Source organism: Gracilinanus agilis, chromosome 2 (genome assembly GCF_016433145.1).
Source record: "Gracilinanus agilis isolate LMUSP501 chromosome 2, AgileGrace, whole genome shotgun sequence".
In the NCBI taxonomy this organism is placed as follows: Eukaryota; Metazoa; Chordata; class Mammalia; order Didelphimorphia; family Didelphidae; genus Gracilinanus; species Gracilinanus agilis.
Window position 1 is genome coordinate 83,527,248 of NC_058131.1, and position 12,437 is coordinate 83,539,684.

At 38.4% G+C, this 12,437-nt stretch overlaps 1 pseudogene; it reads right to left on the reverse strand.

The window, feature by feature from the left end:
• Positions 1-11,690: 11,690 nt before the first annotated feature.
• LOC123234683 lies at positions 11,691-12,116 on the reverse strand (annotated as a pseudogene).
• Between the last annotated feature and the right edge of the window lie 321 nt (positions 12,117-12,437).

Genomic DNA, 12,437 nt, shown 5'->3' on the forward strand with positions numbered 1-12,437 from the left:
GTTTAGCTAGTAAAGCTTAAAAAAAAACCAAGAGTGTCTTGGAAGGTAGTGAATTGATTGATGGGCAAGTTTCATCCTTAGACAAAGTAGAAGTAGAAGGAAACATTGCTTTACTATTACAAGAAATGGCAAACATGAGGAATTGAAAGAAACATAGTAAGTGGCAAGGCATGAGACTGCTTTTTAACATTTTAGCTCACTTTCTTGACTTTCACTTCTTTCTGTGGGTCAGAGAAGGGAATCTGATTTTTGGTCCCCACCCTGTTACACTACTTTTGTTAACTTTCCCTCTATTCCACTGCTGTCACTAACACTGTCACAAAGATAGTGAACCACTTCTCCCTCTTCCTCTCTGTTTTTTCCTCTTTTTCTCTGGTCTCTTTGAGTCTTACCCCATTCTCAAAACTTTGTGATATTTATTCTCTTGACTTAAGAAATGAGTATATGTGGGTCTAGACCACTCTGCCCACCTTCAGAGAAGGTAGAATCTTACCTCTGTTCCTTTGCGGAGGGTAAAAGTAATACAGAAAGTAACCACAATGTCAACAATAATACAAATTAAAGTAACACTAAAAGAAATCAAAATTCAATGACAAATTTGGTTTGGTTTGGTTTTTTCTCAGTAGAGAGGTGGTGAACTATGGGTGCAGCCATTACTTAAAATGTCAGATGAGGAATCAAAGGTATTGGTGTTGCCCAGTTTTGCTTATGGAAACTGAGGTTTATGCCTGAGCATTTCTTTGCATAAGGCTCTGAAACTTCATGAGGCAGGGGACTGAAAAGAGCTTGGGACAGGAGGGGTTTTCTTCTGGTTTCCAGCTTTGAGAGAGGATACACGTTGTTCCAGGATTTCTTTAGTGAGAGGCTCCAGAAGGTAGAGAAGAGCTTTAGAAAGAAGCCAATATGTAGAAGAACTCATGCCTTGACATGTCACAAATTTCCAGGTTGCCATACTCAAGGCTTTCAGGAATTTCCTTTTGGATGACGTGGGGACCCTCTCCTTCAGATGAGCTGAGATATCTTGCTTATTCATTCTGCATATTATCTGATAAATTATAACATACAGAACTTCTCTGATTTCCATTTGCTATCACCTTGGTTAAATGGGTTTATTCACTATTTATTATTTGCTGTGATCTTTGTGTAACTAGTCATTAGTGGGAAGGAAATCAAGCTTTCAGATGTGACTTAGAGCATTTCTTTCCTATTAAGAGATAGTGACAAAGAGAATGGCTTAAACCTAACAATCATATAATTCAAGTCCAGGATCCCCTTTCTGAGGAGAGAAGAGTGGGCCAGCCTCATAGCCTCCATCTTCTGCTCCCCTCTAAGCAAAAACCAAAGCCTCCCTAAGAGAAGAATGGGCAAGATTCCATATATAGAATTCTGTATGGACACAAATGTAACCAATATGAACAATATATGTACCCTATACCTAGGCAGATACATGCACAGAGTGTTAGATCTGAAAATAAAGACCTAAGTTCAAATCTTCCCTTGAACATGTACTGACTGTGTGGCCCCAGGAAAGTCATTTAACCTTTGTCTGACTCAGTTTCTTCAACAGTAAAATGAGCATGAGAAGCAGCACCTACTTCCCATAGTTATTGATAAGCTAAAATGAGATATTTATAAAACTCTATTGCTTTGTTCAATTACTTCTGACCCTTTGTGACACCTTTTGGGGTTTTCTTGGCAAATATACTAGAGTAGGTTGCCATTTCCTTCTCCATCTCATTTTACAGATGAGGAACATGAGGTAAACAGGGTTAAATGACTTGGCAAGGATCACACAGTTTATAAGTATCTGAAGAGATTTGAACTCTGGAAGATGAATTTTCCTCACTCCAGGTCCAGCACTCTATCCACTGTGTCATCTAGATGTCCCATTCTAACCAGGGAGACCACAAATAGTCATCTATAAACCACATCCAAAGAAAATAGAATGGAATCTCAACAGGGGAAAATCTAATCCCTGAGGGGACTGAAAAAAGGTCTCCTATAAGAAGTGAGATTTGAGCTGAGTCTTGAAGGAATCTTAGGATTTACTGAAGAAGGATGGCATTTGAGTTACTGGGGACAGGAGGGATAGAGCTTCATATACAAGAAATAGCAAGCAGGCCAAAACAGCTGGATTGTAGGATTCATGGAAAGAAGAAAAGTGAAAGAACACTGGAAATGTGGGAAGGAACCATGTTGTGAAAAGCTTTAAATGTCAACGAATTTTATATAGGACTCTGGAAAGACTAAGGAGCCATTGAAATTTATCAAGTCCTTCAATAAATATTTGGCACATTCCACTTAGGCATCTATACATGGGCAGCAGTTGACCCATTAGCATTTGACTGCTGGATGTCCCATTATCATAGTGCCCTTCAAATTTTGGATTCATCTCCTCCTAACTTAGAGGGGCAGCGAAGTAGTTGCCCTAGGGACAGAGTGCTGAACCTAGAATCAGGGAGACCTGAGTGTTCAAATCCAGCCTCAAAACATACAGTAACTGTAGACGACTGACACTGGGCAGGTTCCTTAACCTCTGTATGCCTTAGTCTCCCCATTTCTAAAATGGGGCCAGGTCTGTTGGGAAGATCAAGGGAGATAATGTTTCTACAGCTCTTAGCACATAGTTAGCTCTACATAAATAATAGTTAATGTTATTTTATTATTTCCCCTTTCCTAGCTACTTCCCATAATCCAGTGGAATACAGTTCAATGTTAAAAGGATTAGACAGACACTAGGCACTGGGTAGTAATCCTAATTCCAAAGTCTAAAGGTGGCATACGAGGCTCCTCAGATCACCCAGTTGACCCTTTGACTTTTAGCCTTCACACATGACCTTGTTCTGCATGGGGACTTAAAAGTTTGAGTGTCCTGTCATGTAGAGGAGCCACAAGGTGAACTTAAGGTCAAGGTCTGGGTCTGAACAATGACTATGTCTGCTTAAAACCTCACAGGCATGTAGGCTGTGAGACCACAAGGCTGAGCCCTGAGTCAGAGAGAAACAATGAGAGAGGCTACTTGAGATTGTGAGACTGGGAGAGAAAGAATCCAGCTTGAAAGCAGAGTTTTGAGGGGTTAAGAGAGGGGGAATTTCTAGTGAAAATAAAAGCCATTTGCATTCCTTCCATTCCTTGTGTCCAAAGACCCAAGACAAAGAAAGGGTGGTCCTAGTAAGACAGCTATTTTAAGGGAAAGAAAAGTACTCCTTTCTAAAGCACTGATAAGGAAACCATACTATTTGCTTCTTTTCTTTTTTAAACTCTTACCTTCTGTCTTAGAATCAATACAAATATCAGTTTTAAGACAGAAAAGTGGTAAAGTCTAGGTAATTGGAGTTAAGTGACTTGCCCAAGGTCACCCAACTGGAAAGTGTCTAAGGCCATATTTGAATCCAGGTTTTCCCATTTCCAAGCCTAGTTCTCTATCCTCTGAGCCCGTATAGCCCAGGCTATAAGTTCTACAAAAGTATTTTATGATGCTTGATATAAAAAGTGATTCCAGGGGGCAGCTGGGTAGCTCAGTGGATTGAGAGTCAGGCCTAGAGACGGGAGGTCTTAGGTTCAAATCCGGCCTCAGACACTTCCCAGCTGTGTGACCCTGGGCAAGTCACTTGACCCCCATTGCCTACCCTTACCAATCTTCCACCTATAAGTCAATACACAGAAGTTAAGGGTTTAAAAAAAAATTTAAAAAAAAAAGTGATTCCACCCCAGAAGTTCTTATTCTGAAGTGCAGTATTTCTAAATCACAGGTAAAAATTAAATTATAATTTAATTAAAGGTAAATAAATTACAGTTAAAAATGGGCTTTTGTCAACCAATCTTGGAAGAGATTCACCACTTATTTTGATATCTCTATGGGGAAAATTCCTTATTCCAAACAACTGATTTATAAATTAATTTTTGGTACAACTCACTCACAGATTGGAAGCTGCTGCTTTTACTGCCATATCTTGTTTGTTTTCATTTTAGGTGCCTTTGATTTAGCTCCTCTACTAGACTACAAGCTCTTTGAGAGCAAGGACTATATGTCTGGTGAAAATCTTCCTTCCTTTATGGTACCTAGGATAGGGACTTAACCCAGAGAAACATCCTATCAGTTGAGAGGCATTTCATAAATACCTGACTCATCCCAGGCACTGTGCTAGGCACTGATGATGGGAAAACAAAGCGGAACCATTCCTACTCTCAAAGAGTTTACATTCTTTGGGAAAGGAAGTGAATAATTTACATAAACAAGTAGATGCAAAATTAAAAACAAAGCTATGGTGGTTGGAGATAAGGAGAATCACTAGCAGCTGAAGGAACCAAAAAAGATTTCAAGAAGATACTTGGTGCCACATGTCTTGAAAGAAACTTTGGTTCTAGAGCCAGAGTGGAGGAGAAAAATACATTCCTAGCATAAAGGACACTCAGCACAAAGACAGAAAATGAACTCTTATATTCAATGGAAAAGTAAGAAAATGGGATCATAGTATGCAGGAAAGGGAATGATAAGGGTATGATAAGTCTACAAAGATAGTATGAGACCAGATTATAAATGACTGTGTATAGGTTAAGGTGAAGAGTCAAAACATAGATCATAGAACTCCGAGATCACAGTTTGTGACCTCTATTATGAAGAAACCTCAGTCTTTAACCTAAGTTTGTCCAAGACTCTGATGGGTTGGTCATAGCTCTCTCCCTCCAACAACCCAACAACATGCTTGTTATTCTTCATTATGAAGAGTAATTTAACTGCATACTTTCTTGGGTTCAGAAGTAGAAATATAACTCTTGCATTTATAGGATCAAAATCAAGGAGAAAATAGTCATATAGACTGCCTTCTCTCTGACAGAACATAATCTAGTTTGAGCCTAGTCCTTTTAATATCTAGATGAATCTAGCAAAAGGACTGGGTTGTAGAGATACAGAGTTGGAGAAAGCAAATGTAAAAAAAATTCTCTCTAGCTCCCTCAAGGATGGATTGGGGGGCGAGGGAGAACATGAGAAAAAATATCATTTAGGAAATTATTGCAAAAGTCTAGGTAAGAGGTGATGGATAAAGACTTGAACTTGAATAAAGGCTGTGTAAATGGAGAGAGATGGACTGATGATGCAAGAGATGCCATGGAAGTTGAAATGACCAAGGTTTCTCAATTGACTGTATATATTAGATGAGTAAGAGCAAAGAATCAAGGAAATAGAGGCAATATTTTTGAATGACAGATCAATTTGCAAGCAGATCTGATCATAGTAGAGACAGTATAATATCATGGAAAGAGTTGTGGAGACAACAGAACTGGGTTTAAATCCTGGCCCCGCTACTCCCTATCTATATCATCTGGGGCAATTTGTTTAATCTCTGGTTTAAATTCATTCATCTATAAAATGAGGGTGGGAGGAGAAAAGGAAGGTTGGAGTAGATGAGCCTGAAAGGTTCTCTCTTTCTTGAGATCTTTAGCTTCTATGACTAATACAGGAGGTGGGGAGTTTTTGGTTTCAGTCATTTCCGACTCTTCATGACCCCATTTGGGGTTTTCTTGGCAAAGATATCAATGTGGTTTGCCATGTCCTTCTCCAGCTCATTTTACAGATGAGGAACTGAGGCAAGCAGGGTTATGTAACTTGCCAGGGGTCACACAGCTAGAAAGTGTCTGAGGCCAGATAATAACACAGAAAATGAGTCTTCTTGATTCCAAGCCCAGGGCCCTATCCACTACACTACACTACCTGGCTGGGTTTGATGAGGAGCTAATGAAGGCTAAGATGACAATGCCCTGATTAAGCATTAAGCTGTGAAATTATAGATGAGAGGAGTGATGATGGACAGAGATATTGTATAAAGAAGAGCCACATTTGGCAGAGAAATACACATATTCAGTAGAACAGACTTAGAGGATGACTGAGCTTTCCCACTGGAAAAGTGACTGAAATTGAAGAATCCTATGAAGGATAGAGCCAAGTAAAATCATGGTTTCAGTTGAAGTTTTCCCATAATTTTTAAAAATAGAATGTTCAGTTCTGCCTCAGTTCCACTCACCCATCCCTCTGCCTTCACTATCATCTGTCAGCATCAGATTTTTCACTTGAATCTACCCAATTCCACTAGCTGAAACTTGTTAGAGGTTTTTGTGAATATGATAGCCCCTCTGAGGATGTGAATTCCACAAGGATAGGAACTGTCTTTTCTAAACTCTGAATCTTGTCTAGTACCTAATGTCATTTCTCAGCACTAAATAAATCTTTTCTAAATTCAACTATTTCTCATGGATTTTGATAGTCAGGAAGAAATAGCCATTATTGCTAGAAAACAAACTTGGTCATGGTTTCCTAACTATGACTCCGAAAGAACCCAGATTTTCCTGCTTGTTCCTATGAAAATCCTATTGGTTTCAAAGTTCTCTAAATGACTGTAAATCATGTTGGACCATATTAGTTAGTTAGTGTGGAATAACTGGTGGATTTGGAGACAAAGAGACTTGGGTTTGAATCCTGTCCTAGCTATTAGCAAGCTCTGTGAACTTAAGCAAATAATTTACTTTCTTTGAGCTTTAGTTCCTCATCTTTAGAATGAAAGAAATAAGATCTAGAGTCGCTGTTTCATGAGATTGGTGTGAGGTTCACATGAGATAATTAATAATAATAATAATAATAATAATAACTAGGGACTTTCCTTTGCTTCTTTTTGTATCCCCATGCTTATCACAGTGCCTGGCACATAGTAGGTGCTTAATTAATGTTTATTGAATGATCAATTAGCTAGCATTTATATAACACACAGTAACAGCAATAATGTATTGTGTCAATTGTGAATAACTTAACTATTATGAGCAATGGAAAAATCTAAGACAGTTCTAAGAGATTCAAGATGAAAAAAAGTTATCCACCACCATTCTTCTAGGAACTGATGGATCTGAAAGCAGCTTAAAACATACCATTTTTTACTTTGTCTCCTTCAGGTTTTTTTTTCTTCTATGTGATGTGTGTCTTTTTTCACAATATAATGAACATTGAAATATGTGCTACATGATAGCACATGAGTAACCTATTTCATATTGCCTACCATCTTGGGGAGTTGGGAAGAGGAAAGAGAGAGAGAACCTGGATTACAGAATGCAAGAAAATTATTATTAAAAAGTGTGTCAACATGTAATTTGGAAAAATAAGTAATTATTAAGAAATAATAAGGAACAGACCTGACTATGCTGGCTTCCCTAGTTTCCTTCAAACCTCAGCTCAAATTTCATGTTTTGTAGGCATGTGCATCTCCCTTCACCTCCCTCCACTACTGTGAATACTGCCCCAGAGACTACCTTCCTTTTACACACACACACACACACACAGTCTCCATCTATCATCTATCTATCTCTTTATATTTTGTATGTACATAGTCTTTGTACATTGGCTCCCTCATTTAAAATGTGAGCTCTTTTGGGGGCAGCAGGGTGGCTCAGTGGACTGAAAGTCAGACTCAGAGACAGGAGGTCCTGGGTTCAAATGTGGCCTCAGATACTTCCTAGCTGTGTGACCCTGGGCAAGTCACTTAACCCCCATTGCCTAGCCCTTACCACTTTTCTGCCTTGGAACCAATATTGATTCTAAAACAGAAGGTAAGAGTTTTAAAAGAAAAATGTGAGCTCTTTGAAAGGGCCATGTTTTTGTATTTCCTTATATCCCTACTGCTTAGAGTTGATCAATAAACATTTGTTAAATATAAATACCTACTATGATTTAATATACTATTAAATATAGATGTCTACTATTTGCCGAGCACTGTGCTAAACACTGGAGATAAAAAGAAAAAGAATTTTAAATCCCTCTTTTCAAGGAGCTCACAATCTAATGGAAGATTCAACATGTGAACAACTTTGTACAAACAAGATATATAGAGAATAAATTAGGGATAGTCTCAGAAAGAAGGCACTAGCATTAAAGAGAGACTGGGAAAGGCTTCTTGGAAAAGGTAAGATCTTAGCTGGGGCCTGCAGGAAGTCAGAGAAGCCCAGACATGGAAAAAAGTAGGAGGAACATTCCAGGAATGGGAGAGAGCCAGTGAAAATTCTGATAATCAAGAAATGAGTGTTCTGTGCAAGGAATAGCCAGGAGGCCAGTGTAGAGTTGGGGGCAGGGACAAGGTATAAGGAGGCTGAAAAGGAAATAGAGGGTTTGGTATTGAAAGGTTTTGAATGGCAATTTGACATTGAAAGTAATAGAAGCCATTGGAGTTTATTGACCAGGAGAGTAACATAGTCAGACCTGTGCTTCAAGAAAATCAATCTGTCAGCTGAGTGAAGGACAGACAGAAGGTGGGGAGATACTTGGAACTAGGGGGCCAACCTTAACACAGTGCCTGGTACATTGTTGATTGGCTGACAGGTTAGAGAAGGGGACCAATCAGAATAGAAGAAATTTAATGTCAATTCAAAGGATGCATAGCAGAGGCCCCCAAGCTCCATTTTGTGAATGAGAGTTATTTTCCAAGACTCGAAAGCCTTGAGGTATGACTGGAAGGGTGGGACTAATAATCCCTCTTTAGGGAAGCTGGAAAACTAAGAAGTGGGGACATAAAAGGGAGCCTCTTGTGGCTGGGGCAATGGCCTTGAAGCCTTACCAGGTAAAGCATTGACATGACCCTCTCAGACATAAAGACAAATTAAATGAAGGTATGCCTAGTTCTACCTGTCTTTAAGATGGCTTCTTTTTCATGGGAAAGCACTCATAGGTTATATACTGTCCATAGAAAGGAGCTCTCTCAGCATAGCCTCTTGTGGACAAGAACAGTTTCTTCTTCATGAAATTTTTGGCAAAACAGCATCTACTTATCCAGTTTCAACAGCGAAACCAAATTATTAAAGATAAACATTCCGTGCGAACAAACCTTTGAGATATTGGCTTGAACCCAATGCTTTCTGGAATTCGACCGGGCCATTTTAGAGTCTATTAAGTTGCTCTACAAATTGGTGGGGTGTTATTCCATGTGGGGGTCAATGAGATGAATGCTCCCGGGGAGTTTGGGCTGAAGCTAGAATGGTTTCAATTCTTGATTGCACAAGAGCAGAATATTTTTGAGGTTATGGAGCTCTCCCTTTCCCATAGCTATTGTTCTTGGGCAATCTGAATGGTCTCATTAATAGGCCAGTGTTCATAAACTGTCCTCATTTCCCCCAGCTGAAAGCAATCTGTCTCCTTTAAAATCCTATTGTGTTTTGTACCTCCTGTGCAACAGATATCTGTGGCCAAGACTGCACTCCTTTAATGGACTATAAACTGTATGAAGACACACACTGTGTCTGATTCAGTGCCTTGCATGAGGTGAGGGTTCAGTAAATATTTTTGAATATGTGACATGGCATGCTGTAAAATCAAAGTCACCTAGGAATTCAATCAGTCCATTAAAAAATATATTAAATTTTTAAAGATAATTCAAACCATTCAAACAGTAGATTACCATTGAGTAAATAAGAATTCTTTCAGGGGTCCTTTTATAGACAAAGTAGCTACTTAATTGTTTTCGTATTAACTGGTTTAGCATCTCATAGATGGGATATTGTACACTAAAATTATATGCACAAAGGGTGGGAAAAGACAGGTGGCACAGTGGATTGAGAGCCAGACCTAGAAATGGGAGTTACTGGGTTCAGCTCTGGCCTCAGTTAAGTCCTAGTTGTATGACCCTGGACGTGTGACTTAACCCCAATTGCTTAGTCTTATGGCTCTTCTGCCTTGGAACCTATGTCATTTCCAAGACAGAAGGTAAGGATTAAAAAACAAAAAGACTCTAGGGTAAGGATGATGGTGGCTGGGCTTGAGATGTGGCTTCTTTCTACAAAAGTGGCTATAGCATCTTCCTAAAGCGGGAGATCAGCAGGAGCAGCAAACATTGCAGTGTCCGTTTTATGGCAATTGAAGAGAGAAACCTTTGTGGGTGTTTTGTGGTGTAAGGTCAGAGAATATGGTCTAAGCCAGCGGTTCCCAAACTTTTTTGGCCTACCGCCCCCTTTCCAGAAAAAGTATTACTTAACCCCTTGGAAATTAATTTTTTTAATTTTAATAGCAATTACTAGGAAAGATAAATGCACCTGTGGCCATCACCATCCCCCTGGATCGCTGCAGCACCCACCAGGGAGCAGTGGCGCCCACTTTGCGAATCACTGGTCTAAACATTATAGGTTTGGTTAAGGTATGCAGACCTCTGATCTCTAGAATAAAGATCCCTGGTAGAGGGAACTGGAATGGTCAGGTATTGCTGGAAATGGTTATTCCTTAGATCAATAAAAGAAAACAGTAAAAGTTATTTTAACCAAATAATATTTTTAAAGACAAGAAAAGGAAGAAAAAAATCAGTACAACTGATTGGAAACATTAAAAAATCTAAAAATATGTGCAGTTTGCAACAATTGTGGACCTCCCATCTTTGCAAAGGAGTTGGAGTGATTTTCCATTTTTTCTTTCAAGACTTGCTTCTTTGTACTTTTGTAATATCCCCTTTATATTTTTAGTTGTCTTTTTTGTTTACATTATTGATATTCATTTACATTTAAAGTCATTATGTAGATTATTTTCTTGACTGCAATTTCAGGTGAATTTTCTGGGAATTAATTATAACAAAGTACATGAATTATCTCACTTATCACTCAATGAAAGAAAGCATGCTGTTTTTTCACTCTGTATCAGTTCATGTAAATCTTTCCATGGTTTTCTGTATCCATCACATATATCGTTTCATATAGCATGGAAATATTCCATTACATTTATGTATAAAATGTATGAACATCTACTTTGTTTCCAATTGTTTGCCATCACAAAAATCTCTGCTACAAAAAATTTTGGTATATAGGGTGAACTGGCATAAGCCTAATAATGGAATCTTTGAGGCAGAAGATATGGATATTTTAATTGCTTTATTTGCATAATACTAAATTGTTTTCCTAAATGGCTGTACTAATTCATAGCTCTGCCAGTAATGTACTAATGTGTCTATTTTCTTACACCCACTCTACCACATGATACCTTTTATCATCATTACCAATTTGCAGAGTGTGAAGTGAAACCTCAGGGTTGTTTTTTATTTCTATTTATTTTATTATTAGTGATTTGAAACACTTTCATATGATTGTCAATACTTTGCAATTCTTCTTTGGAAAATGATATCCTTTGACAACAAATCTATTAGAGAATGTTATTATGTGTATGTGTATATATCCTTTGTAAATTCTTCATTTTGAAGAAGACCATCAACATCATGGGATGATATCCTGACTTGCTCATAAACTGGATTTAAGAGAAGCAGAGTTACACAGTCATCAGCTTCACTCTCTCATCTAGTCATTGAAGTCCAATAGTCTTAAGACAAAAGTCAGGGCAGCTGGTGATGGTCCAGGATGTAGTGGATGACCTTGGTGTCTTTGATATCTGATCAAGCTCTAGGCACTCCACAGTGTCTGAGTAAGCCATCTTCATAGCTTTTGGAACAAATTGCTCTCATTCTCCCATTCTTCTGGGGAAAAGTCTTCACATTTCATATTTAATAACTGTCTCCAACCCTTGTTTGATTAAGAATATGTTTTCTACCTACAGCCTTGAAAATCATATGATGTGATTCTCTTATAATTCTTTTGTATTTTGTATTTTTTACAAGGTTTATTTATGCCCCAATGAAAAAAAAATCCATATTACCTTCATGGATAAACATCATCCATGATGCCTTTTATTCCTTCTTTTTGCCAGCACCAATGTTTGCCTTTGCAGTATCCCTGACTTTCTTCATTCTGTTCTTCCATTCCTTTCTCTGCTTTCTTGATGTCTTTTTCTTCTTACATAGGCTTTGTCTTGCAAGTCTGTGCTTTGGTTCATTTTTCTTTACATAGTCAAGGGAATCATAAATCATGCCAAAGCCCATTGTCTTGGCAACACCAAAATGGGTTCTGAATCCAAAGACAAAAATGACATCTGGAGTTGTTTTGTACATCTTGGTCAGTCTTTCTCAAATTTCAGTCTTAAGCATTGTGGCCTTTCCAGGATGAAGAACATCTATGACTATCTGTTTATGCTGAAGAAGTCTATTTGTCATAAACTTCCTGGTTCTGATAGTTACAGAGTCATTCACTCTTGGAGTACAGTTCTTAGCCAGTTTCAAAATTGGAGCACAGAAGAGGCCTCCAGGAGACAGGGCGAGAGGAAAGTCAAGAGCCAAGCCAAAGGTGGGGCATACACAAAATGGATGGCATCCAGACCATAGGAAGACTCACCATGGCGGCCTATGATTTTTAATAGTTTCAATCATGAACCCATGAAATATGGTAGAAGGTGCTGGTCTGTGCCTAATTTCTGCCAGACTACTTTCCATTCTTCCCCAGTAGTTTTTATCAAATATGGAGTTCTTGCCAAAGTAATTCATATTTTGTTATTTCTAGAACATTGGATTATTTGGTTCCATTGTTTCTGATTCTCTCGA